General features: G+C 44.4%; 1 protein-coding gene across 1 annotated transcript in view; it reads left to right on the top strand.

The window, feature by feature from the left end:
- LOC124596588 (transcriptional regulator ovo) overlaps positions 1-25617 on the top strand; it is an 858575-nt gene that overhangs the window by 48392 nt on the left and 784566 nt on the right. The window lies entirely within an intron of this gene.

The following is a 25617-nucleotide window of genomic DNA, read 5'->3' as shown; positions in this document are numbered from 1 at the left end:
TATTAGTTCTAGCTTGTCTTAGCGGAAGTCGAAAAAATATTCTGATAATTCGCCGTCAATGTGCTGTGACAGTACCAATAACGACAAGTTAAAGGAAGGAAGGGAGAAAGATTGGATTTAACGTCCCGTCGACATCGAGTTCATTAGAGACGGAACACAAGCTCTGTTCGAACGTGTGTGAATTCCTAAGGGACCATACGGCTGAGGTCATCGGTCGCTAGTCTTACACATTACTTAAACTAAACTATGCTAAGGACAAAACAAACACCCATACCCGAGGGAAGACTCGAACCTCTGGCGGGAGGGGCCGCGCAATCCGTGACACGGTGTCTCTAACCGCGCGGCATACAACCTCCGATTGTGACATGGATGGGTAAGGAAATCACCCGTGTCCTTTTAAAAGAACCTTCCTGGCATTTGCACGGAGCAATTTAAGGAAATCACGGAAAACATAAATCTGGATGGCCGGTCGCGGGTTTGAACCGTCGTCCTCCCGAATGCGAGTCCTGTGTGGCAACCGCGCACCACCTCGCTCGGGCAAGTTACACAGAGCGCACTTAGCTAACCAGTGAAATGGAAAAATGTTCAAAGAAGACAGGGTTGAGAATACAAGTGACTGCCTCACGACAGCTGGATTCATCTTCTGCAATTAAGATCGAATATGCTCGCATGACGGACGTCCTCATTCGCGAAGGTGAGAGTCCACCTATGCTAGAGGCCACCGCAGTTTTTAAAGTGTCATCTGCAGGAAGTAGTGTTCGGCCACTTGTTGGGTTACAGACTCCACGGTTGTGCGCGCTAGGTGCTGACAACGGTATCTGCAGTGGATGACGCGCAAGTGGCTTCTGCCTGCCGCGTCTATTTATAGACGGCCACACACCTCCCCGTTAGTCGCAACGGACGGATTTTTTTGACTTTCCTGACGTACAATGTTTACCATCTGGCAGCTTTGAGAGAGCCGTGCTGCTGACCTACCACTACGACGATCTTCTTCGGCTATTGGCTATCGAGCACGACTTTCAAATCTATTAATACCATGACCCAAGTTTTCTCGGCGCGTTTGACCAATACTGTTCTTTCGGGTTTTCAGCGGAGTTGTTGATTCTGCTTTTATGCAAAATACTTCGACGATCGACCCAGTTGTCTCTCTTCAGCTGCTGTAAACGGTGTAGCCGGCCGCGGTGGCCGTGCGGTTGTGGGCGCTGCGGTCCGGAACCGCGGGACTGCTACGGTCGCAGGTTCGAATCCTGCCTCGGCCATGGATGTGTGTGTTGTCCTTAGGTTAGTTAGGTTTAAGTAGTTCTAAGTTCTAGGGGACTGATGACCTAAGATGTTGAGTCCCATAGTGCTCAGAGCCAGTTGATTTTTGTAAACGGTGTTATTATTCATATTAGCTACCAGGACTCCAACCACACTATGAAGTACATTGAGGTGAAAAAAGTCGTTTGATACCACCTACTATGGAGACCAACCCCCTTTTTACCGGCGTAGTGTAGCAGTTCGATGTGGTATGGACTCAAAAAGTCGTTGGAAGTCTGCTACAGGAATATTGAGCCATTCTGCCTCTACAGCCGTCCGTAAATGCGAAAGTGTCGCTGGTGTACGGTTTTGTGCGCGTACTGACATCACTATTATGTCCCACAAATATTCTGTGGGATGCATGTCGGGCAATCTGGGTGATCAAATGATTCGCTCAAATTGTCCAGAATTAACTGCGGTCCGATGATATTGCCATCCAAAAAATTCCGTCGTTGTTTGGGAACATTACGTCCATGAATGCATTCAAATGACCTCCAGGTAACCGTACAAAGCCATTGGCAGTCAATGATCGGTTCAGTTGGGCCAGAAGAACTAGTCCAATTTCACGTAAACAGAGCCCACACCATTGTGGAGCCACTCCCGGCTTTCACAGTACCTCCTTGGGTCCATGGCTTCCTGGGGTGTGCGCCACACTCGAGGCCTAGCATCAGCTCTTACCAACTGAAATCGGGTCTCATCTGACCGGGCGACGGTTTTTCAGGCGCCTCGGGTCCAGCCGCTATGGTCACGAGCCGAGGAGAGGCGCTGCAGGCGATGTCGTGCTGTCAGCAAAGACCTCGGTCGTTGCTCGCGTCGGTCGTCTGTTGCCATAGCCTACTAACGCCAAATTTTGCCGCACTGTCCTAACGAATACGTTCCTCGTTACGTCCCACACTGATTTCTACGGTTATTTCAACCATTGTTGCTCGGCTGTTAGCACTGACACTCTATGCAAACGCCGCTGTTCTTGGTTGTTAAGTGAAGGCAGTCGGCCTTTGCGTAGTCAGTGGTAATGCCTGAAATTTGGTATTCTCGGCTCACTCTTGACACTGTGGATCTCGGCACACTGAATTCCCTAAGATTTCCGAAGTGGAATGTCATACGCCTCTAGCTCCAACTACCATTCCGCGTTCAGAGTCTTAGTTCCGTCGTGCGGCCATAACCACGTCGGAAACCTTTCCACATGGTTTACCCGGGTACAACTGACGGCTCCGCCAACGCACTGCCCTTTTATACCTCGTGTACGTGATAGTGCCGCCCTCTGTATATGTCTGTGTCGCTTCCGCATGACGCTTGTCACCTCGGTGTACTGTGGTGTTTCACTGCAGTTTATGGCGGCTTCCCTTTGATGCCACTTTGTTTTTCAGAGCCCGCACTGACATCGCTTAAACGCACCTATTTTCAACGTTTCCCATCGGTAAGATCTTAGTAAATAGAGTGCCGGATCACAGGCATTGTTTAAACTGAAACCGTACTGCGTCTCTACATTCGACAGTGTTCTTAGTTAGGCTGTCCCAGAAACTTGACGATTGCACCGCGATTCTGATCTTGTCGCGTTTTATTTCATGATCAAACTCGAGGTAGTTCCTGGTGAATGCATGGAAAATTGCTACGTTAGTTGGCAGCCAAGAATCATCGCAGATATAGTCTGGAGTGGTTTAGGGAATCCGTGGGAAACTCAAATCAGAATTAGTTCCTTCCTTAGTTCCTACTTAGCTACTAAACCGCTGAGTTACATTGTAAGAAGAACACATCTGAGCATGTGTTGCCTGTAAACCCGAAACTTGTAATGTTTGGAAGACGCTTTGCTATTTCCTCCTCCTCAATAAAAAAATTATCGTTGACACAGTTGTCGCGGTTCTCTCTACGACATAAAAATGTGGAACTTGTGGCTAGTCAGGAGACGAGCTCGGAGATCTTAACGTCGCTTCATCAGAAATGAGAGCAATAGTTTTCAGTTGTGCGGAAGATGGTGTCGATACCAAAATTGGGAGCGCCGAGACGGATACGTTCCTCCGCGAACACTTACCTCACAGCGTCCAGTGCAGATGTTGGCTGACACCATTCACCGATAATTGTTTCTGTCTTGAAACATTTCGGTGTGCTGAGCGCCCGACCGTGGCAGCACTGGAAAGCCGGCTGACCTCAGGAAACAGGTCAATGCACTGAGTGAAGCATGGCTGATGTGTTTATAGGCGATCAGGTGAGCAACTTTTTGCAGCATCTCTCATCTGGGTGGCAGAAACCCGGATCTAAAATAAATGCAGTGAGCCGAGAAACCTGTTCGCCCGCCCCGACTGTTTTTGCGGCGGGCGCTCTTCTCGCGGGTTGACAAGCCTGGTACGCTTCCGGTCTCAGCAACTCCAGGTGTGAGGCGGGGCGCTAATTCTGATGCACGACTGACATCCCCACAGCTTTAGAGCTGGACCGTTGATGGCGAAAGAAACACCTGTGGCGACCCCAGGAGATTATACGGGTACACTGAACTTAAACTTTCTTCTTAGATATTCTGTTTATTCGCCCTGTTTATGCAAGCTCCGTAGTTATAATCAGTTGAAGTAAGGAAGAATATTAAAGTTCAAGATCTCGTCGACAATAGCGTCATCAGATTCGGAGTGCAACAAATTCAGATCAGTGTGGTGAGGGGGGGGGGGGGGGGGGAGAGAGAGAGAGAGAGAGAGAGAGAGAGAGAGAGAGAGAGAGGTAATCGACCGAGCCCTTTTCGAATTAACCTTATTATCTACCGTTCTCCTGAACACGCTTCCAGAGTCTCATAACTCCACCACCCTGCCCGATATAATCAGTTAAGTTAATTCGTACCGTTTGGAATGTTCATAAGCACTTTATGATTTCTGTCAGTTTGACTTTTATAAATGACGGTATTATTCGTAAAAATGACAGTAGGAAACAGATACCGTGCACTGCTCACTTCAAGAAGCAATGTTTGCAGGCAAAAAAATAATTGGCCAATTAAAATTTTCAGCAGACAATGAAAACTGTTTTAATAACAGATCGAAATTATTTCTGCTAACTCTTTCTACTCCATAAATGAATTTATGAGCTGGTAGTATGAGTGTAGGGCTGGGTTACTTTTATTGGCTTTTACTGCGGTTTACATTTGAAGTAAAAAAAATTCAAATGGCTCTGAGCACTATGGGACTTAACTGCTGAGGTCATCAGTCCCCTAGAACTTAGAACTACTTAAACCCAACTAACCTAAGGACATCACACATATCCATGCCCGAGGCAGGATTCGAACCTGAGATCGTAGCGGTCGCGTGGTTCCGGACTGGAGCGCCTAGAACCGCTCGGCCACTCCGGCCGGCTTTGAAATAAAAATGCGATTACATATTATAAAATTTTATGGTTGTTTCCGGAAAGACAGGGAATAAAAAAATAATTTCCGTGTCAGCCTGCACGCTGCTTCCGTCGCTACGTAACAAGTGAGTTCCAACGATAATAACGAACTGCGAACAACTGGCTGCAAATATACTTCGTTTTATAGTTAAGCTGCAGCTGGTATGAGTTATAACGCTCCTATAGTATCGACTCATTAACAACGCAGTATTCAGACTATATATTGAAACGTTACTTCGTACTCAAACAAATAAATTTAGTTCTTGTTGAACTTTACAACCAGCCACAGAATGCCTGGAGATACGATCATTTCAATAAATAGAAAGTAATACTAGGACGTAGTACATCTTCTTCCGCTACTAGCTACTGACTTAAGAAGTGTCTGGTCGTACATTCAGTAGTTTATCAGCATTAATTTAACCAGCTAAACCACGTGAAGCAACAGAACTCGAATGACATAGCGATGTAAGCTTCAACGGCCGTCGTCGTGTAGCGTAAAACTTTTTAAACAGTAGCATCACCTCATCTTCAATAGGAGTTGTACCAAAGTATGGGGCTGTGAGGGATTCTCTTGAAGATGTGTGTAAAGAAACACGAAAAGAAGTTTACTTCTGAAGATGAACACTGTGAACGCGTCCTGCCGACCATGGTTCGAAACTTACAGGACTCAAATCTTTAGTCAGCATTTTGTATCGGTATGCATGCGACAGCATGCGTACTGTGTTCCAAGACGCCACGCGTGAAAATGGGATTTTTTGGTGATCAAAGCTCGAGTTCTGCTGGTGGTAGAAATGTACGATCCAGTGGTTTGGAGAGCCCTTGGGCTAGGGACCATTTGTGTGTCCAACAGAATGATCATCCCAGTGTCTGTATCCCGCAGTATAGGGTTAGAGCACGAATATTACGCACTTCTTCCTGCTTAGGCAAAAGGAGCAAATCAGTTGATTCTTTTTGCATTTGATGTAGTTTATGGTGAGCTTGATGGGACTTACGTACGCACCGTTAGCTCATGGGCGGTTTCTCGGAAAACCCGCACGAAAAGCGTTTTTTTATTATATTTTCGCTTCACGAGCGGACCAAACTACAGCCGAGGAATCCAAGACGGCTACGCACAGCAAACGGCTGAAACTTTTGCGATATATTCCTAAGATCCTCATGTCTAATGACCTTGAAATATTCTTGATATCTTTATCCGTTCCCAAGAAACAGAAGTCGAAGTTACCACACTTCTACGCGTAAAATCTGGTATGAGGTGAAATCTAAATAATTAATGACCGCAGCAAATTGCTAGTACCAAAATCCAGCGTCGGATTCTGATATACCTATGTACGGCAAATGGCTGTAATTCTTACGACTTATCCCGATCTATAACAATCTTGAAAATTTTCTTCATATCTTTATCTGTTTCCGAGATGCAGAGGTTCAAAGTTACCCTACTTGTACACATAAAATACGCACGTAAAATCCGGTGCGAGTGGAAAAGTAGGAGGGGGGGGGGGGATAAAATGTGGAAGGAGTAAGAACCAGTGATAGTGGGAGAGTATATGATTATGACAATGAGGAAGCGAGAGATAGTGACAGTAAAAAGAGACAAAAGCAGTAGGAAGGAAGGAATGAGATACTAGCAGTAAGAGAGAGCAGGAGGGAAACTGAAAGTGAGAGAAGACTGTAGTAGTAGGACAGTAGGAAGGAGACTGTGGTAGTGACACAGGAGACAGAGACATACAAAGAGAGAATGACAAAGAGTTGGGCTGAATGAGTGAATGAGAAAGGACAACTGAAAGTGGATGGTTATGAGCGACTTACTGCGATGACTAGTGGATGTGGGTGAGTTACAGTTAGGGGAGTTTGTGGGAATTTGAGGTGAGTTGCACGTTAAAAAAAAACGCGAATGTATTCGCATGGTGAAATATTTAAGAAAATTTTTAAAGATGCTGAGTAAGCATCTTTCAAATAAATAGGAAGATATTCGCACGTTTTGCTCTCAGACAGGAGCGTTTTCCCGTTGGCTATATTTGATAGCATTATATGTTTCCGCATACGTCGACACTGCTGCTAAACAGGACTCCTGTTACAAGGCAATGTATTCCCGTAGTGTCGCTAGCGCTTCAGCCTGCGTCCAGTGAATTACTGGAGACGGAGCGAGCAGGAGGGCTGGCCGTGGCATCGAGTCGGAGCGGACCGTGGCGAACGCGCGCCTTTGGTCACGGGCGACCATGGCCACGGGTCGCCGCCGACGTCGCCTCCAGGGCTCCAGAGCTGCGGCGCCGTTGCGGTCCGAGTGGGCCGTGTGCCCGCCACGCTGGCGCTCTGGTCGCCCGCCTGTTCAAAGGGAAAACGGGGAACGACTGTAGAAATTTCCTCACTGGCCGCGTCTCGTATCGTTGCAGCCGAGTGAAGAGAATCCTGGCTCTCGTTGCTGGAAATAGTGACAATGTGGGAGATCGATGCTCTGTCAGTATCGTATTGACAGTGGTACATGCACAAGCAGGACCGTATTGTTTCTTTGTTCTTCCGTGTGATTACTGAAATAAAAATAAGACGCATCCCGGCTCCTGCATTCGGCCCACTCCTCTCGAACATTATCAAAGGGATCCCAGAACTAGCGGTCACCAAAAGGATCACTACGACTCTGGTATCACTCCACGAGACACTGCGGAACAGTATGGGAATCAGGACTGATTGGCGGCCACATCTCCTCTTGTGAGCGTCCGCAGACAGACGAAAATTTGTTAGAGCAGTAAGTTTCCAACCTGTTACCTCCGGTTTGAAAACTCCTGGATTAATATACGTTAACGACGTGAGGCAGAGTGACGAAAATTATTTCGTACTTTACTGAAATTGTTGACCTTGTGTTAATGTTCATTTTTCATTTGGCTTCAGGATAATAACCCAATATATTGCAGTCCTCTACCTTCTTCCCTCCTTCTCATTTCTGTCTCTCCTCCCCTCACCCACGTCTCTCTATCTCTCTCTCTCTCTCTCTCTCTCTCTCTCTCTCTCTCTCTCTCTCTCTCTCTCACACACACACACACACACACACACACTCACATACACACACATACCTCAAATTTTGTTTGTCTGACAGTTCAAAAATGAAGTAACAATTTGTCCATTTTATTTGGACTGTTGAGCTCCGTGGCCGTGGATAATAACATTTCACTGTAAAAATACAGCAACCAGCCACTTTTTAATGCGTTTTATTTATGCCAATATGCATTTCGGGTTTGGACCCATCTTCAGCTGGCAAATTACATGGAAACTGAAGATCCATGTAATTTGCCAGAAGAAGATGGGTGCAAACCCGAAATGCATATTGGCATAAATAAAACGCATTAAGAAGTGGCTGGTTGCTGTATTTTTACAGTGAAATATAAAAATGAAGTTTCTGGTAGGAGACGGAAACACCACACAGAGACTAACTTCAAACAAACAGTTATGTCTTAATACGTGCCACTCTTGTCGAATTCATTCCAATCTGGAGAAGGAATAGCTATGTCATTGTAATGATTTGGTTTCGTAACTTTTGATTTAATTTTCTCTGATGAACAGATCATATTGACTCGCCAGTTACCAAAAGCTCAACCTCTACTAAATATCAAGCCATATTCGTTTTGAATGACACGAGACAGCTAGGACTCACAGATGAGGCCATTATCATTCACCTTTATGTAATTTAATCGGTTCAAAACCAAATAGTTGCCGCAAATTGATGTACAAACTCAGGTGTTTAACCATCTCTTGAGTCTATGAAACTTATTCCCATTGAATTACATAATCCTCATATAAAGTCTTTATTCTCTTCCTAAACATATTACTTCGAGAAACAACCAAACGTTTTGCTTTTGTTTTACTGTTTGCGTACTTAATGCATTTTCACTTTTATTTTAGCAGGGGGAGATTTAGGAGTACCCTTTTAAACATATCTTATTTTAGATTGTTTCTTAATGGTCTTTTTCCACATAAATTTAGCATAATTCATTTTATCTGTACGATTTTTTCAGTTGATTCATATTTTAAACCAATGTCTCGCCGTCTCCTGCGTCAAAACGCTTTTTAAGAGATTCTTTATTTTAAGTCTTTTCACTAAAAGCATAACGTCTGTCTTTCTTCACATTTATTAAGACCCAACTACTGACTTCCATTTATCCGTTGAATAAATGGCATTTCGAAGAGCTGCGACTAAGTAACATTTGATTATGTCCTAAATGTTTTTATTTAGTCCCGTCTGCCGACGCCTTCCGGTAAATAATTCCAGATCTCACGTGTGCTCTGCTACTTTGTACTGTCTTGAACGCCTGTGCTGATTTCGTTAACGTTTCAGAATTGTATAATGTTATGGTTTGTGACTTTCTTATTATTTAGATACTAGCGGAAGTAAAATACATTGTACACTGAATTTTTAGCGACTTTGTATTCAGCCTTTCGCGCATTGTTTCTGATATGCAAACGATTATCTAACTGTTCAGTTGCACAGACTTGCGACGGCAACAAAACGAGCAAATTATTCTAATAGCGCATAGCACTCTCTTTTTAATCGTTTTTTTTGGTAGAATTTTTTACGCAGATTTTGCTAATATTAAGAAACCATAGCTTTTAGCACTTTTTACCATATCTTCTCGCAAAAACAGTGCATTTTCACCTCTCTGTAAATTTCCGTTCACAGTGTATCAGTTGCGCAAGACTTTTTACAATATACGGTTTCATCAGTACTCTGATAATTAAGCAGGAATATCGTAAGTTTTTATCGCTTTCTTGTAATGTTAGTTTCTCTGAGACAAAATCTCCGTAATCCTAAATTAATGTAGGTATTATTATTATTAATGTAGATATTATACTTTCTGTACTTTTAAAGCGATAACAGAAAATTGGTTTGCAAAAGCTTTTGGTTCAGAAATGAGCTATAATTATTATTACTGCTTGTATAAATAGTATAATGTCTAATTTATATGAAATACCTAAAAAAATATTACTCTCTGACACAAATTGCAAGCAAAAAGTAATAAAATAAAATGAAACTAAATTCATACGTAAAGTGCCAATGCATGTCTAGTGAAGAAGAAATCAATTGTATCGCTCATGAGCGGAGTATCCTTACCGTTTTCTCCAATGATTCAGTAAGAATAGAAGAAGCGAGAGGGAGATTAGGGTTTGGCGACCGGTCGACATCGAGCGCGTTACAGCACAATTTCAGTCTACGAAAGAACAGAGAAAGAAATCGGTCGTGCCCTTTCAAGGGAACCATCCCGGCATTTGCCTGGAGTGATAAGGGGGGATCACGGAAAACCTAAATCTGGAAGGGCGGCTGCGTCGTCCTCCCAAATGCGAATCCAGGACACCACCCAATGCGCCACCTCGCTCGCTGATGTAAGAATAGAAGCCCGGCTCGTTAGTAGTGTGTGGGGCCAGAACCTCACACGCTCAGTGCGACGTACACTCACTGAAGAGCAGCGCAGAGCGACACGCCGGCCGAGCAACGAGCCACGGCTGTTCCGCCACTCAGCCCGTGGTTCGCGCTGCGGTCGGGCGAGCGCAAAACACCCTGCACGGCGGCGCCGGCATAGTTAGTACCGGCCAGAGAGCAGTGCCAGCCAGCCAGCGTGCTCCCGCCGTCTCCCTCGCTCATTCCTACACGCTGACGACACTGACTCACGTGGCTTTCGGTGTACGAGGAATGATCCACAAAAAACTGGCACCTGCGTTATTCCCATCTGTATTATACAGGGTAATGCCTTGATGACGATACAGATGTTCGGGGATGATGGAGAAGGGCAAATGTATCAACTTGAGGTGATGAAACCTGACCAGTAAACGATCGAATCGGAAGCTATAAACGAAAATCTTCCTGTCACCTCTGACAGTGAATCTCTTCTGCGGCAAGCTCTTTGATTTCCATATTTTCGGAAGGGTTGGTATGGACCAAAGCAAGAAAAAACTATCTAGTAAGCATGGGCCCTAAAATGCGTACCTCAAGGTCTATGAGTAGTTCTTCAGTAGAAGACAGTAATGAAGGTGAAGAGTGCTCATAGCTCTTAAGGTATGCACTTGACGGGCCATGCTTACTGCATTCTTTTCTCGTTTTGGTCAATACTACCTCCCCCAAAATATGGGAGCCAAAGAGCTTGCAGTAGAAGAGGTGCACTGTCGGAGGTACCAGAATATTTTCCTTTTATCACTTTCGACGCAGTCGTTATGGACCAGGACCTCTTATCATAAAATGATTCATTCATCCTTCTCCACCATCTCTGGAAGCTTGTAATATCATCATGGAATTACCCTCTACAGATTTCATTCTCATCTGCTATATGCCTACTGACTTTTTCTTCTGCAGCCTCAAACAGAACGATCCGTGTCGTTGATAATTTAAATGAATTCTCCGTCCTTAGAATCCGGCAATATTTTTGTTGTAACATATTTAACATTACATCATTAAATCATTTTCCATTACTGGGTCTGTAACTTTTTCCGTATCTAAACAGCTGACGACCCCTGTTCAGGCGGTTCAGTAAGTCCCAGGACTCAATTTTTGCACGAGAAATAATTTGCGCCATTACTCGAATAAATCTGGTATTCGTGCAATGCTATCCGAAGAGTGCTGTGCTAAAAGTATTTTTTCTTAGTTATTAGAAGGCTAACAGTCTTCGAGCTTCCCCACCATGTACATTAGATTTCAGTCAGCTTTTCGAACATCCGGCCGGCTGGAGTGGCCGAGCGTTTCCAGGCGCTACAGTCTGGAACCGCGCGACCGCTACGGTCGCAGGTTCGAATCCTGCCTCGGCCGTGGGTATGTGTGATCTCCTTAGGTTAGTTAGGTTTAAGTAGTTCCAAGTTCCAGGGGACAGATGACCTCCGAAGTTAAGTCCCATAGTGCTCAGAGCCATTTGAACCATTTTTTTTTCCGATCATCCGGATGTACATTTCGTTTCACTTCCATAAACCATTTTCGCGTCGACTCTTTCCTAAACGTACCAAGACGCAACTGTTTTTCCATTTCTTATGGCTGTAGTATCAGTCAGTTACAAACTGAATGAGGAATATGGGAGATGGACAAAAAAGAAAAAAATCGTGGCTACTATCTTACTTCACTTCCTCAACTGACGCGGTTTATATTGAGTCCTTACATGAAAAGTAGGATCTATCATGTCTGTAGAGCTGCTTTCAACCATGGAAAATCCATTTCCTTGTGCAACATCTGATAATGACCTGATTCGCAAACAATGAAGCTCTGTTTCAGCGACTACTCATTAGCCATCGCCACGTAAAATACTTTTGGATTCTAATGAAACCAGTGCGGACCTCGAGCACTTTTAATGGACTGTACTCCATCTGCTATCAAGTTGTGGGGCCACATTGAAAAGCACATACTTTCATTCGCAAGTTTTCCATTTCAAAATCAGTACAGGATGCGTTGCGTTATTGTGCGTGCCACCTACCTTCGTTACGGCATAACACATGATGAATACCGATACCTCTTAAGCGATCTAGACGGTATTATTCGTGCGATGAAAATAAGCCTCACAACCCGACTAAAGATTTGAGTTGCTAGTACATCCCTCTGACGTTCCGCAGCTAAACGGGACCGGGTAGAGACTTTTCACCATTACCTTCTTCTTGCTGATATTTGGCCAGCAAGGTACGTTTGAAAGCATTTCTGGAGTTTAGGTTATGGCAGATTGGAATTTTAGACTGAGCAGTGGCATGTTTTCAACAAGCATAATTGTATGCTTGTTCGTTGCCTTCTGGAAGAAACCTTTCTCCACAGATGAATAATTTTCTGCGTAGCTTTCCACGCAGTACTTGGATGATTTAGTTGTCAGACCGAGATCTGAGAAGAGCAGTCATATTTGGGTTCAAGTCCTGGTCGAACAAACAGATTTACTGTCAGGAAATGTCATTACAACGTACACTCAGCTGTTGAGCGAAAATTTCCTTTGTGATATGTTTATAATTTTCCCCGGTATTATATTTTCGCTGATGTACGGAACTAAGAAGGTCCTAAGTGGTAGCCAGGTGGCCTTTCCGGCAATATAAAGTACGTACTGTGCGTCAGTGTAGACGTTTTCAGCGATTGTGTGGAAGAAACATTATTTCAGATTTACGAAACACTATCTGCACGCGTGGAAATCTATAGAGGGGGAACGTTATTTTCCGAGAATTAGAGGAAAAAAGAGTAAAGCGCATTTAAAGACGAAGGTCACGGTAGAACCGCAAATCTGTATCACTGGGTATTTCTGCGTCGTCCAGAAACCGCAGCTGTCTGGATCGGTGACCTTGAAAAGTTCACCTACGACGTTGGCAGGAAATACTTGCACCTGAGGACGGCAATCTAGTACAGTTAGATAGCGTCCCGTGATTTAACGCCATCATTCCACTCTTTTTACGTGTAATGCTTAAGTCAGAGTCTCATTTGTATTTCTGCCGTTGTATTTCTTTGATTAAGTTGCCATAAGAAACATTACCAACCTAATGACTACAGCTGAACACGCTGGATCACGTTCTGTTACAATTTAGTATGTCTTTCTGGCGAAGGAGACGAATGTAAGAAATGAGTAGGGGGAAATGTATTAAACAAGTAATGAGTAGGCCATTGAGCACAGTCATTGTGGGAAAAGGATATTTCGTGGAAATAAATGATCCTGGATCAGAGATTTTCCTGTTAGGTGGGAAGCCGTTAATCCTTAGGCCAATGCATCATACTGAATTATATGAAACTCTCGAGGGTAAAAATTTAAAGCCTTAAACTTTCCTTTTCGAGCCTACAAAAGGCTTCATTAACCATTTTAAAAATGGTTAATTTGATGAAGGACCTCTTCAGAAAAATCTCGTCGCTAATGACAAATATTACAGAAACTGTCGATATCTTAGAAGTTTCCTAGGACTGAGAATCTTCTACTTAATACAGATTTCATGACATAATGACTATAAGACAAAAATCGATAAAAAAAGCCGATTTTGTTTACCCTTAACCCGTTACTTTTTTAAGTCACGAAAATGTAGTATTAGATGTAACAGTTGATTACATTGCAAAATTAAGCTAGAATTTCTTGCATACACGAAACGCTGGGAAACAGATTGTAGGGCGTTAAGATAAAGTCCAGAGCTGGGCTTTCATAGATTTTATTTGTACTGCATATTAGATCCGCCATGAATAATATTTCCATCATTGACATATAAGAGCTATACCATTACAATGCACTTGTGATCAGGAGTACAAGCGTGCATATATAAAAAAAAGACCTGTCTTCGTGAGTTTATACGTCTTGCATACCATATCAATACAGTGACACCAAAGAAGAAATGGCAGCAATTTATTTTCGTTATTGTTTTGCCGGAGTTTCGGGACTTGACCGTAACATTTTGACAGTGTGTTATTTTTAGCAGTGAAACTATAATCAGAAAGTGGTGGCTACTTGTGACTCGGTTGAAAATACATACGTAAATGTGCAAAGGAATCGCGCCAGCATTCTCTTTGATTGGTTTAGGACACCATAGCAAGACACAACATTTCTTGGCCATACGAGCTTAGAATAGTTGATGAGTTTGACCCCAGAGTGTAAGACTAACGCTTCGCCTCACTCTGTCCACGCGAATAGCTTTCTGGAAGCGTGCAGAAAATAAATGTTCGTCCTGTAGCCGTGAAATACAGATTATTACAATAGGTACGCATTACGTTTTCACGTTGGTGTCATTCAAGTTCCGCAATAATGCGCGTCCATCATATACGTTAATGAAGGTAACGTGATGGAACGTCATAGGCATTAGCAAAAATATTGCACATATTTCGTACTGTTCCGAGTGAAGCGTGTATAGAAGGTACTACATTTTTCCTGGAGAGTGCAGCGGCCACAAATAAGTTTACCTGTCTGACCTACACTCGGCGGAAATTCATTGCGATAGTTGACTGAGGCCGTAGCTAAATCTGGAGGTAAGACCTTTCTTTTTCAATATTTTTTCTGCGTCAATCAGAATGAAGATAACTTGTCACGAAGGATTTCACTTTCCCGCTTTCCGCAGTTGTGCTACACATTACTCGCGCTGTAATGATTCCGGGAAGTGAGTTTGTTGCTTCTCGCGGCGAATTATGACCACTTTTTCTCCAGTCGGTTGTCCTTTGGTTGAGCGAGTCATCACGGCGGGAGGGAATGGCTGCGGCGAACCGCTCTTTCTTGGGACCAATTAGCGTTCATTTATGAGACGGCCGCCGCGGCTGCCGGGTTTCCTGCCGTAATGACGCACGCGGCCAGCTCTCACCGCCTCGCTGTCAGTCGAGGGCAGCGTGGAAGGAGTCCGGGCAAGCTCGATGATGAATTTCCAAACGTCTCAGATTACGCGTCGAGAAACAGTATTTCTGGCCCCGTAATACAGCACCAGTGAGAAGCCCGAGTGAGCCGCCTTCTGCAGCGCAGACGGTTGCGCGGCGTGCTGGAAGAGAGTCAGTGAGGTTCTGGAACGTACCGACAGGGGTGTGGGGGCCAAGCCGACTCCAGTGCCGTGGAAAGCTGCCATAGGTTTCTCGGCTGAGGACCCAAAGATCGAACAGTCCGATAGAGGTGGTCCCACGGACTCTCGATTGGGTTTTAATCCAGGGAGTTTGGTAGCAAGGGGAGTACGGTAAACTCATTCTGGTGCTCTTCCAACCACGCACGTACACTGCGATTTATGTGACACGTTACATTGTCCTGCTGGTAGATGCCACCGTCAGAGGATAAACAAATTGCATGTAGCGGTAGTCATGGTATCCAAGGGTAAATGCATACCTGTATTGATCCGTTGTGCCTTCCAGAATGGTGAGATGACTCAAGGAATGGCCGCCGGCCTGCACCCTTCCGACGATCGTCGCAGGGTGTTTGCTTTCAGACTTTTCAGGCCGCATACGCCAGAGGCCATCTGCCCGAAAGCCCATAAAACGTGATTTATCTGCAGAGGCCTGACAATCAGTGGTCGTTCAGTTGGTGACTGCCTCGCGAATTCCACGCCTGCTGCACAGGCCCACACGCAGCAACGTTTGCTGAACGGATCTTGAGAAGGCACTGTTGACAGCCACTCGGTTCATCTGGGCAATCAGTTGCTCTTTTTGACCGAACACGTCTTCGCAGCTGTTGATCACCCCTGTCATGCATGGCTCGTGGTGCACCACAGTTGCTTCGGCACCGGTTTCCGGGAGCGCCATCTTGCCGTGCACGGCGTACTTTAATCCAGGCGAACTCGAACTGTTTACAACCTTAGCCGCTTCAGAAAAGTTTCCGTCTTTGAGCCGAAACCCAATAATCGTGCTATCCAGCACGTCAGATAAATAGCTCCGTTTCCTCGTTACGACAACGACTGTCCCCTGGCACGCTTTATGTAGCCTCCTCTGCAAGTGCTGTGACCTGCACGTTGATGTCGAACGTAGCAGGTAGTCACATTATTGCGTACCGTGTAAGGGGTGGTCCATGTTAACGTCGTTACTCCCACCAGTAATATTAACGCCATCACTAAACTGTCACTCATTAGCGTCAGCAAGATCATTTTATTGAGCAAGATCGCGTTAGGTTAGCAATCGCCAGGCGTCCGTACACGGAGGTATTTTGATGCAGAACGGAATGGTGTGCTACCTTGGTTTCAGAATACACATCCGAATTCTGGCACCCTACCAACGAAGGGGACTCCAATTCTCCGGATACCTCATAAGAACACACTAAATAAGATGCAGAATTAGAGGGTTGTAGATGTTCAGCGTTCATGCTGTCATGATGTAGATTTACTATAGTTTGGGCTGCTGTCATTCAGTACCACATTCTTCCGATTTCGTAACAAACCAAACAAACTCATTCAGATGAAAAGAGTGGAAGCTGCCTGTTTACTGCTCGTTGTATATGTCCTTCACAAATTAAACCACTGCAGACACCTTTTCCACCACTGATGCCACCATCAGTAGCATTATTGTAACAACAACAACCATTATCGTGAGAGATGACGCACTGGTTGAAACAATGGGTTCGACTGTCACAATCTGGATTATATGAGTTTTTAGTTTGATAAATCCAGGGAAATCTCTTTCAAAAAGCCAGTGCTTTTACCTCTCGCTATATTTGCCTCAGTTGCAGAAAGGCATTAATGGAGCAAGTTGCCAAGTTATTTCATCTATACTATGTGAAAATTTACATAGGAGTCCAGGGTATGGTTTTCTAATGTATAATAGTAGTAGCATGGTATTCTGTTTTATGGCAGGTCTTGTCACGGGCTAAACCTATTCCACTTTTGTCTGTCCGTAGCAAGTCTTCTCATAATGGACGATCAAAAAGTTTTCTTTTGAGGGCGTTACTACAACGTATATGCAACGCTGGGCGGCTCCGATGTGGGTATATAAGTACCGACTTGTAGGCAAAGGTTAGCGGGACATTCGTGTTTTTCCGGCGTGCGTGCGGTAAATGCGACGAATGTGCTGTTATTCTTTCCTTGGCTCTCGAAAGGAAACACACCGGTAGACATCCATCGGAGAATGAAGTATGTATTTGGGCAGCACGTTTGGCGAAAACCACGTTGTGAAATGGTACGCCCAGTTTGATGATGGTCGCGATTTGACACAAGACGCACGTCCCCATATCGCAAATGTGGTAACGCAGAAGTTACGTCGACTCAAGAGGGAGACAGTGGAGCACCCGTCTTGCAGTTCTGTTCACTTCCCATGCGATTATCACGTCTTCGGTCCCTTAAGAGAGGGACGGCACCCAGATGAAGAGCGTCCGGTACATTACACACTCCACCCAGGACTGTAAATCCACTGGGCCTTTTACGCTCCACCGTATCAAGTGTGGACCTTAAGCACTATGATCCGGTCCACTGCTGTCAGAGCAACATTAAGTGTCAATGGCAGGGGTCCAGCCAGTGAGCACCTGTACCATCTAGAATAATTTCCTCACTGTAGAATAGTCAATAGTGCTGTTCCAAATGTGTATCTCTGTTCACTGGACGTCATAAACCGTGATTATCAGCACTGCACCATCATTTGACGTTCTAAACTTGGTACTAGGTTGTGTGAATGCATAAGTCGCGATACGTTTTGGTACTCACCGATTCCGGGAAACAAACAACGCTTAAGTGTGTGGTTGACGTATTCTGGCGTGGGAGATGACGACGGGAGGCCCCTGATACGTCCGTGTGCTCTAGTTTCTCACCGATGAACGGCAGAAGAACAAATCACCCAAACTAGGGCATCCGTTTCTTCGCTTACAGCACCTGCTGGCGACCTGAACAGAATCTACCAGCTCATCACTCACGAATTGTGCCAGAACAGTTTGAGAAACACCCTTCAGGTCACCTGACCTCCATCCTTTAGAGCTCATCTGGGACGCGTTCGATTGAGATATGCGCTCCTTGGACACAGCTTCGGCAAACTATGTCAGTTATGGGGTTATGGGCAGCGGTTCGGTGATCATGGATCAGGATGGCTTCTCAACGATTTTAGTGTTTCTTGCAGTTCGCACTACGACACTTCACCCCTGTATGGGAGCGAGAAACTACCACGTAGATGTCTCATATTTCTGACGAATAAAAAGGCACACCATGCCCAAAACGAGATGGGAGTCGAGCCTACGTTCATCAACTTAGAGGTAATGACGCTGCCACTAGATAACCGAGGCGGATGCCATTCAAACCCATAAATTGTTTCCCTTATAAGGAGTGTGGCTCTCTCCCACATTTTTTTCAAAACTAAACTAGAATTCTGTGTACAGAAACTTCCGTGTGGTCTGGCCATTGAATCCTTCAACTGTGTTACTAGAACTCTCCAAGTAGATCAGTATAGTCCACTATTAAATTTTCGTTGCCCCTGTCTATACGTTTTCGTAGAACTTAATATCTGTGCATTATATCAAAAGGCAATTTGATCTTGGTTCGGTGTCACGGAATGTATGTGTCTAGAAGTGATGTTGCAGCGATGACGCGCAGCTGCAGGCCGCGACTGGTTCTCCGGTGGTGGCCTTGGATGCACTTTATGAGTCCCGTCCAGAAGGCTGCACTGACTAACGGCGCAGTCTAACGGCGTAGTCTCGGATGGTCTCTTCTAAACGCCGGGATCAAAGCTTCTGTGCCGTAATCTTAGACGGTGGCCAGTGGGACGCAACGTTTAGTGCAACAGGAAATCACGTAACTCCCTTAGAAAACGGCTTTCCCAAGATTGCTACCTGAAATACGCGTCCACGATAATGACAAGGATGAGACTGAGTCAATAATTAAATCACTGAAGGCTAAGCACTCTCGTGGATACGATGAGGTACCTAGGAAACCATAAATCACTGTGATCCATGTGTTAGCCCAGTTCTTAGCCACATTTGTAATTTTTTCTCTAGGAAAGGTCGCTCTATAAAAAAGGAGAAAGAGATAATGTGGACAGTTTTACCAATTCCTGTGCCATCGGAGTCAGCTAAAGTTATTAAAAAATCTGTATATATAAGGTTAAGTAATCATTTCATTTTAATTATTTGCTGTCAAACGTACAGTTTGGTTTTAGAAGTGGTTTAACAATTGAAAATCACTGTACTCGCATTTGTCTGTGAGGCACAGGACGTATGAAAAAAAAAAGACTGCGGACACTCGGTATCTTCTTTGATTTAATTAAGGCATTTGCAGAAGTTCGGACCATTACTGAAGAAGAGGAGCAGCTCAGAGTTGGGCAGGAGTAGATCGTTGTCTACAGTAATGAAACCGGCTAGGACGTGGAGTCTGACTGGGGCAGGGTGAAGTAGGAGGTGTCTCAGGGGTCAGTGCTGGGACCACCATGGCAGCTGTCGACTGCCTGTACGTGAGCGTTACTAGGGACCATCTGCCACCCCTTACGCTTGATGTCCTCCTCAACAGCGACGACACGTTGCAGTGGGATAACTGTGCGTGTCACGAGGCCAGAATCGTGCTGCAGTTGTCTGGGGAGCGTGGTAGTGAACTCATGCTGCTGTCTTGGCCATCAATTTCAGCTTATCTGAATCCGATGAAACCCGTAACCACATAGGTACAAGTCTGGCTAAAGGTAGGAGCAAAAGATTATTCCTACAGGATACAAATGTAGCAATATGAGAACATTCTACGCAATAAATGGGGGAGAGGGTGATGTAATGTAGGTTCTGTCTCAGAAGAATAGAAGTAGCTAATCCCTTGCATGATGTAAACATCTGTGTGATTAATAGCAGTACAATAATAAAACACTAGCAGAGTGACGAAGAGGAGTAAGTGAGCTTATAGTGCAGCAGTTGTCCCAGAATGAAATGAAACTATTGTTGCCACTCACATTTTAAAAAACTGAGTGATGATCAAATACGTCTCTTCACATACGATGAAATGTGGGGATATTGGTTCGATTAACTACAAACTCCTGATTTTGCAACTGTACAGTTTTAGATATGAGGTCTACGAAGCCAAGAGACACGAACTTAAATTTGTTTCTCTCCATGTTTTATATTCGCCGTATATTCGCCGTATTTATCAATCTATCTGCCTTTTTGCTGGTCTTTCATCGGCGTGTCGTTCTGTTACATAGCACCACATCCTGTGAATCAGAAAGATACGATTCATGCTGTCCGAGATACGTGGCGTCCGCATGAAGATGTACTGTTTCTCTTCGTGAGGCTATCTGTATCCAGTATAATACTACATTTTCAAACAACTTGATAGATCTAAGGATAGAAAGTTTTCTGTGGTCAAGTTACCTTCTATTTGGAATGTGGGTGCACTCAACGACTGTGATATGGCTCTCAAATGATAGAGCACAGCAATCAGTCGTCTTTTTATTTTTTAGATGTCGACTAATGCCTAGCCATTATCAGTGCACTATTTCGTGGAATCAATGCATGTCCCAGTACGTCAATAGAGAAGAGTAGTCTGTGGCAGAAGCCCGAACAACAGGGGACTCACGTACTGGGACAAGCACTGATTCCACGAAATAATACATTGATAATGGCTAAGCATTAGTGGAAATCTAAAACATAAAAGGACGACTGATTGCTGTGCTCTGTCATTTTAAAGCTTTATGTGGTGTTTGGAAACTCACAAGAGGCATTTGGAAGAGTGCGACGGAATCTGTAACTTGAGTTGATGGCCGCCATTCTGAGCAGTTACTGTCTACTGTGAAGCTTCATATTGCTATCTGAGGTCTGCGTACGCTAAATCAGTAGAATATATAGGTCTCGCATCCAGAATATTTCAGTGAAATACAGACCTATATACGACAACTTCTTAACGGTCGTTGCTGGAGGTCGCCGGAGAGTAACGACTACCGGCAACGGGACAGCGATTTACACTTATAAATAAACGCTCTCTCCAGTGTAAATATACGTGCATAAATCTGAATAATAAGTGCAAGGCAGTGTAACTAAAATAAGAACGATTTGAATAACTAATTTTAGAATATTTTAGCCTTATTGGTTCCACTCCGTTTTGGCTGTCTGATGCAGCAATCGGTTATGAATATTTTGAATGAAAACGGTTTGGGTTGCAAAACTGTTTTTTGCAGCCGAGACTGCTTTCATCTAAAATATTTTAGCCTTGATCAACTGTGAAAAAAAACGAACCGAACCATTTAAAAAACATTGAATTTAAGTTCCTCATCATATCGGTGAGAAATGTCCTGCGTCTGTAGAAAACAGGACGTGACACTAAAAATATGAAAAAACCATTAATAAACTGGTGAATGTAACTTCTCGAAATTAGTAGTGGCAAAATTCACGTAGTTAGTGGTGAAAGAATTCGATCCACATTCAGGCTAAACACAGGCGAGAGAACATTCTTCAGGAAGTCCAAATTTCAACATCTGAAAGAAACGTAAAGCAATATATCGCAATTTTGCAGTATCGATGGTGTGTTGTTGACATTAGATGAAATGTTCCTAGTTGTAATACCAGTGGAGAAACAACTGCTCCCAGTATTTTTCTAGCTACGTGCTGTTTGCTAGAGCTCTGCTTTTCTTTTTATTTATTTATTTTGTTTAGTTTTCACCAATAGTCACTCTGATTGTTAGAGAATTGTTAAAAGTTAAACGGCAGCTGAGGGGATTTCTATAAGAGAAACACTTATTGGTCACAATTTGGTTTCTGAGGTTAGTGGATGTTGTGAAACCTAGTCTGTATTCTGGGAAAATGGTAACAACTTACTCAGGAGATCGCTTGCAAAACTTTCGTGCTGCCATCCTAGAATATCGCTCAAGTGTTGTGATACGCACCAAACACAACTAACCAGGTATATTGAACGTATACAAAGAAAGCTGACACGAACGGACACAGGGGTGTTTGCTCCTTATATGAACGTCACAGAGATGTTGAAGAATCTGAACTGCCAAAGGCTTGAATACACACGCAAACTATCGCGCGAAGGCCTCTTGCAAAGTTTCAAGAGTAATTTTTGAGGAACCTGGGCATAAGCTACAGCCCTTGTCTGTTCCGCACGAGCAGTGAAGACAAGCTTAGACTTACTACAGCGCGAACAGAGGATTTTAAGCAATGATTGAGCCTGCGCTCCTTATGTGAGGCGAACAGAAAGAAGTCTTAATAACCGGTACAGTGAGAAGTGCCCCCTGCAAATATACGCGACAGTGTTCCACGAGTTTCGAGACTGCGCCGGAAGACACCGACATCTCGCCACGATATTTCGGCTGACAGCCGTCTCCATCTGAAGATGGCTGAATGGTTGTAAGCCGAAACATCGCGCAAGATGTGACGTCATCCTGTGACACTTGGGAAATCTCACCGATTACTCACTGCCAGGGGAAAACTTCACGATTCACGCCACAGAGTACGTCTGCGGATGGAGATGTGGTCTCTCGGACTGTTTTTCTGCCGAGGAGATGTGTAGCGGCGTGGCCGGTAGCGCGGCAGGTGCCGCGATCAGGGAGTCGCTGGAGTGTGAGAGCAGGCGGTGTTCTCGCGGAGATGAGCACGTCTCGGTGTAAACGCAACAAGAGCCACTATAAAACAAGGGAACGGGACCCCGGGCCGGCGAGAGCGGCATTTCAGCGCGATCCATCAGGGGGCGACGCGGCCGCTGCCCGGGCCGGGATGCCGGACACGGGCTCGCCTCCAGTGTGCTCAGCGCGGCCGTTTGTATTCAGGACATGACAATGTAGAAGTGTTACTCGGGAGGTGCCGATGCATCCATCACAACATCTGTAATAGCGCCGGCAACAGTGAAGGATGCGCCACAAGTCGCTAAATCGTGCGGGAGTTCTTTGTTGGACGCCGGCGGCCGAGTCAGATGGGAAAAGTCCTTCGGCTTTGTTTGGACAGACGAGGGAAGCCGATGTCGGTGTCTCCTAGGTCGAATCCCTCCTCACTTTGCACTGTCTTGAGGACTGTCGATATTAAACGCAATTTGCGATGACAGGACGCAACACATTCAAATCATTTTTTTCTACATTCCTAGTAGATCTTCTTAACACCGTTTAGTTATTAAGTATTAGTTATAACTTTGTTTTGGGGATGAGAAGGGGAGAGTACACATCTGTAGTCTTCGTAATTCCCACGCTATAGAACCGTAGCATGCCTCTAGAGCAACCAAATTAAAATGCCGCAGCCCATTGGGAATATGGAGACAGACTGCACACTTTCGTTTTGGCTCCTCTACCGTCGTGATATGGTGGCGTGACGAAGGGACTTCAGTGACTACCAAAGGGTGCGGACGTGTACCTTTAAATAGACTAAAATTATTGACATAACTTTATTTTTTCGAGGTGATAATTAAATATTTCCGACTACCCCGCTAACGTAAAACCATCGAACGCTAATAAGAAAGAAATAGGGAGGGTCAGGCAAACGTGTGATACACAGCTGCATTTGCTGCGGCATCACAATCTTGTAGAACATTTTTAATGACTTCATATTCGCCATCGAGTGTACTATTTATTAACAGTGTCCACTTTGCAATTCCGACTTTAGCTCTTTTTCAGCACTACAACCACTTAATAATTGCTTAAGGTCTGAATTGCAATATTGGATGCTGTAGACTAACAAATAATACAGTCGGTGGCGAATGCGAAGTCATTTACAAACGCCTGAGAGTTGGTTTGATTGTCATTATTAAGAACAGCCCAAATAGAGTTACCTGTACGCCCTTGTCTTCTTCCTTCGTGAGATCAGATACTTGCAGCCATGTACACAGTGAGCTACGGTTCAAGGTGGGATCCTGACCACGCAATTATACATTTTTTTCGCATTCACAAACAGCTTCGTTGCTGAAAGTGAGTCTCAGCAGAAGCCACAAACAATCCTACAACTAACTGCTGACGAAACTCCTCTACTTTCGTACTTAATGGCGACATTTATCGACCTAAAAACGCTCTGTGCGGTAAATGACCTAACAAACTTAACAAGAGAAACGATTCTCGTATTTCAGACGTCTATGCAGGCAATACTTACGATTTTCACGAGTAACATGAAGTATATATTTCAAAACTGTTACTGGTGTTACTATTTGCAACGAAGGCCCTTCATTCATATTCACATATTTCCCTCTAACAAAGAATTTTCTGATACTAGTTTGGCTTGGTCTTCCGTTGGTCTCATCCAATTCACGTTCTCTTTCAACACTTCACCTACGGTTTCACCATTTATTTTTCGTATTTTAAAAATTTTGGCGTGTGGAAGTGATAGTTCTTTAATATTCACGATCTCGGTTTTCTTTGAAGAAGCCTTACCTCTGAGCAATTTACTGTCTGTAAAACGTACTCTATTGTGTGTCTGATTTTTGACAATATTTCTTGATCCGTCAGATTTTTATGGTTCAGCTAACCTCCCAGACACTAATCTTTCAACTTTCCAAAGGCAATTGCATCGATTTGTGGTTTGCTATTGCCCTTATTGCTTCTGATGACTCTGACATATTCGATATTTTTTCCTCGTCTGCCTCCAGACCATCATCTCTGGCTTTCTCTAGTTGTGCTCTCGACTTTTGCTCGAACTCTTCTGTGTTCTGCTCTTTGTGTCCGCGCCACAGCCCAGGCCCGTTCAGACTCCCGTAGCCAAGTCTACCTTCACGCTCGTTGTAGGACTAGACTAATCAAGGTTGAGGGATGGGAGGAAGACTGTCAGCTTGTCAAATTACTAATTTTGCTTTGAATTCTTGACAATTCACCGTTTACTCTAATCTTGTATCTTTATTTCTCCATCTACACTTTTGACAGCCACTCGGTTACACTAGGATTTTGAGCATACACCATGTCTTGAGAAACTGCTTGTTTTATAACGCTTTTCAATACCTTTCTGAAATATTTTACTGTCTGATAATGCCCGAGTGCACTAAGATTACTGAACATTTCCCTCTCACTGTGGTTAGAAGATATGAAAAGCATTATAACGCAAAATTTCAGTTTGTGGTTTGAGACGAAGGCCAGGAGACATTATGGCACAAAAGTATGTCAACTACCAGTTAAGCCCAACTCTTATTGACAATTCATCGATCAACAGAAAGAAAAACAACAGCGGAAAGTACTTTATAAAGGAACTTCCGTGGCCACGAATCGAACGCTTCCTTACTCTCCTTGACAAAATCTTCGTTCCAAGTTAACTGTTCCGTGTTCCACTGATTAAGCGCTCTTTTCATGGGTGGTTTGTTGCTTACAGACGTATTATTAAGTCTTCAAACCGTAACGCTATGCTTGGATGAGCTTTTCCTCGGGCTGTCAGATAAAAAGCCACTAAAACAAATAATTCGGCCTTCTTTCTTCGTGGTTCACGTGAAATCTCGCTGAAGCGTTCTATACGTGGGTGCTGCCTGCACGGACACGGGCGCACGTATCTCGAAATTCTGGGGTATTTCTGCGCCCAAGTCGGTCCGTCCCATGTAGCGCACGATCGCCTGATCTGTAGATACTGGCGGGGCGTTTTCCCCGAAGGCCGAGTTTTATAGCTGTCGGTAAAGTTCACGAGCTCTGGCGGAGCATTGTTTTCGTGGTGTCCTTGCACGCTTCAGTGCTGTGCCGCTGTACGTCGTAGAATTCTTTGG

Source organism: Schistocerca americana, chromosome 2, assembly GCF_021461395.2.
Source record: "Schistocerca americana isolate TAMUIC-IGC-003095 chromosome 2, iqSchAmer2.1, whole genome shotgun sequence".
Lineage (NCBI taxonomy): Eukaryota > Metazoa > Arthropoda > Insecta > Orthoptera > Acrididae > Schistocerca > Schistocerca americana.
Note: the sequence above shows the minus strand (reverse complement) of the source record. Positions and strands in the feature narration are given on the sequence as shown.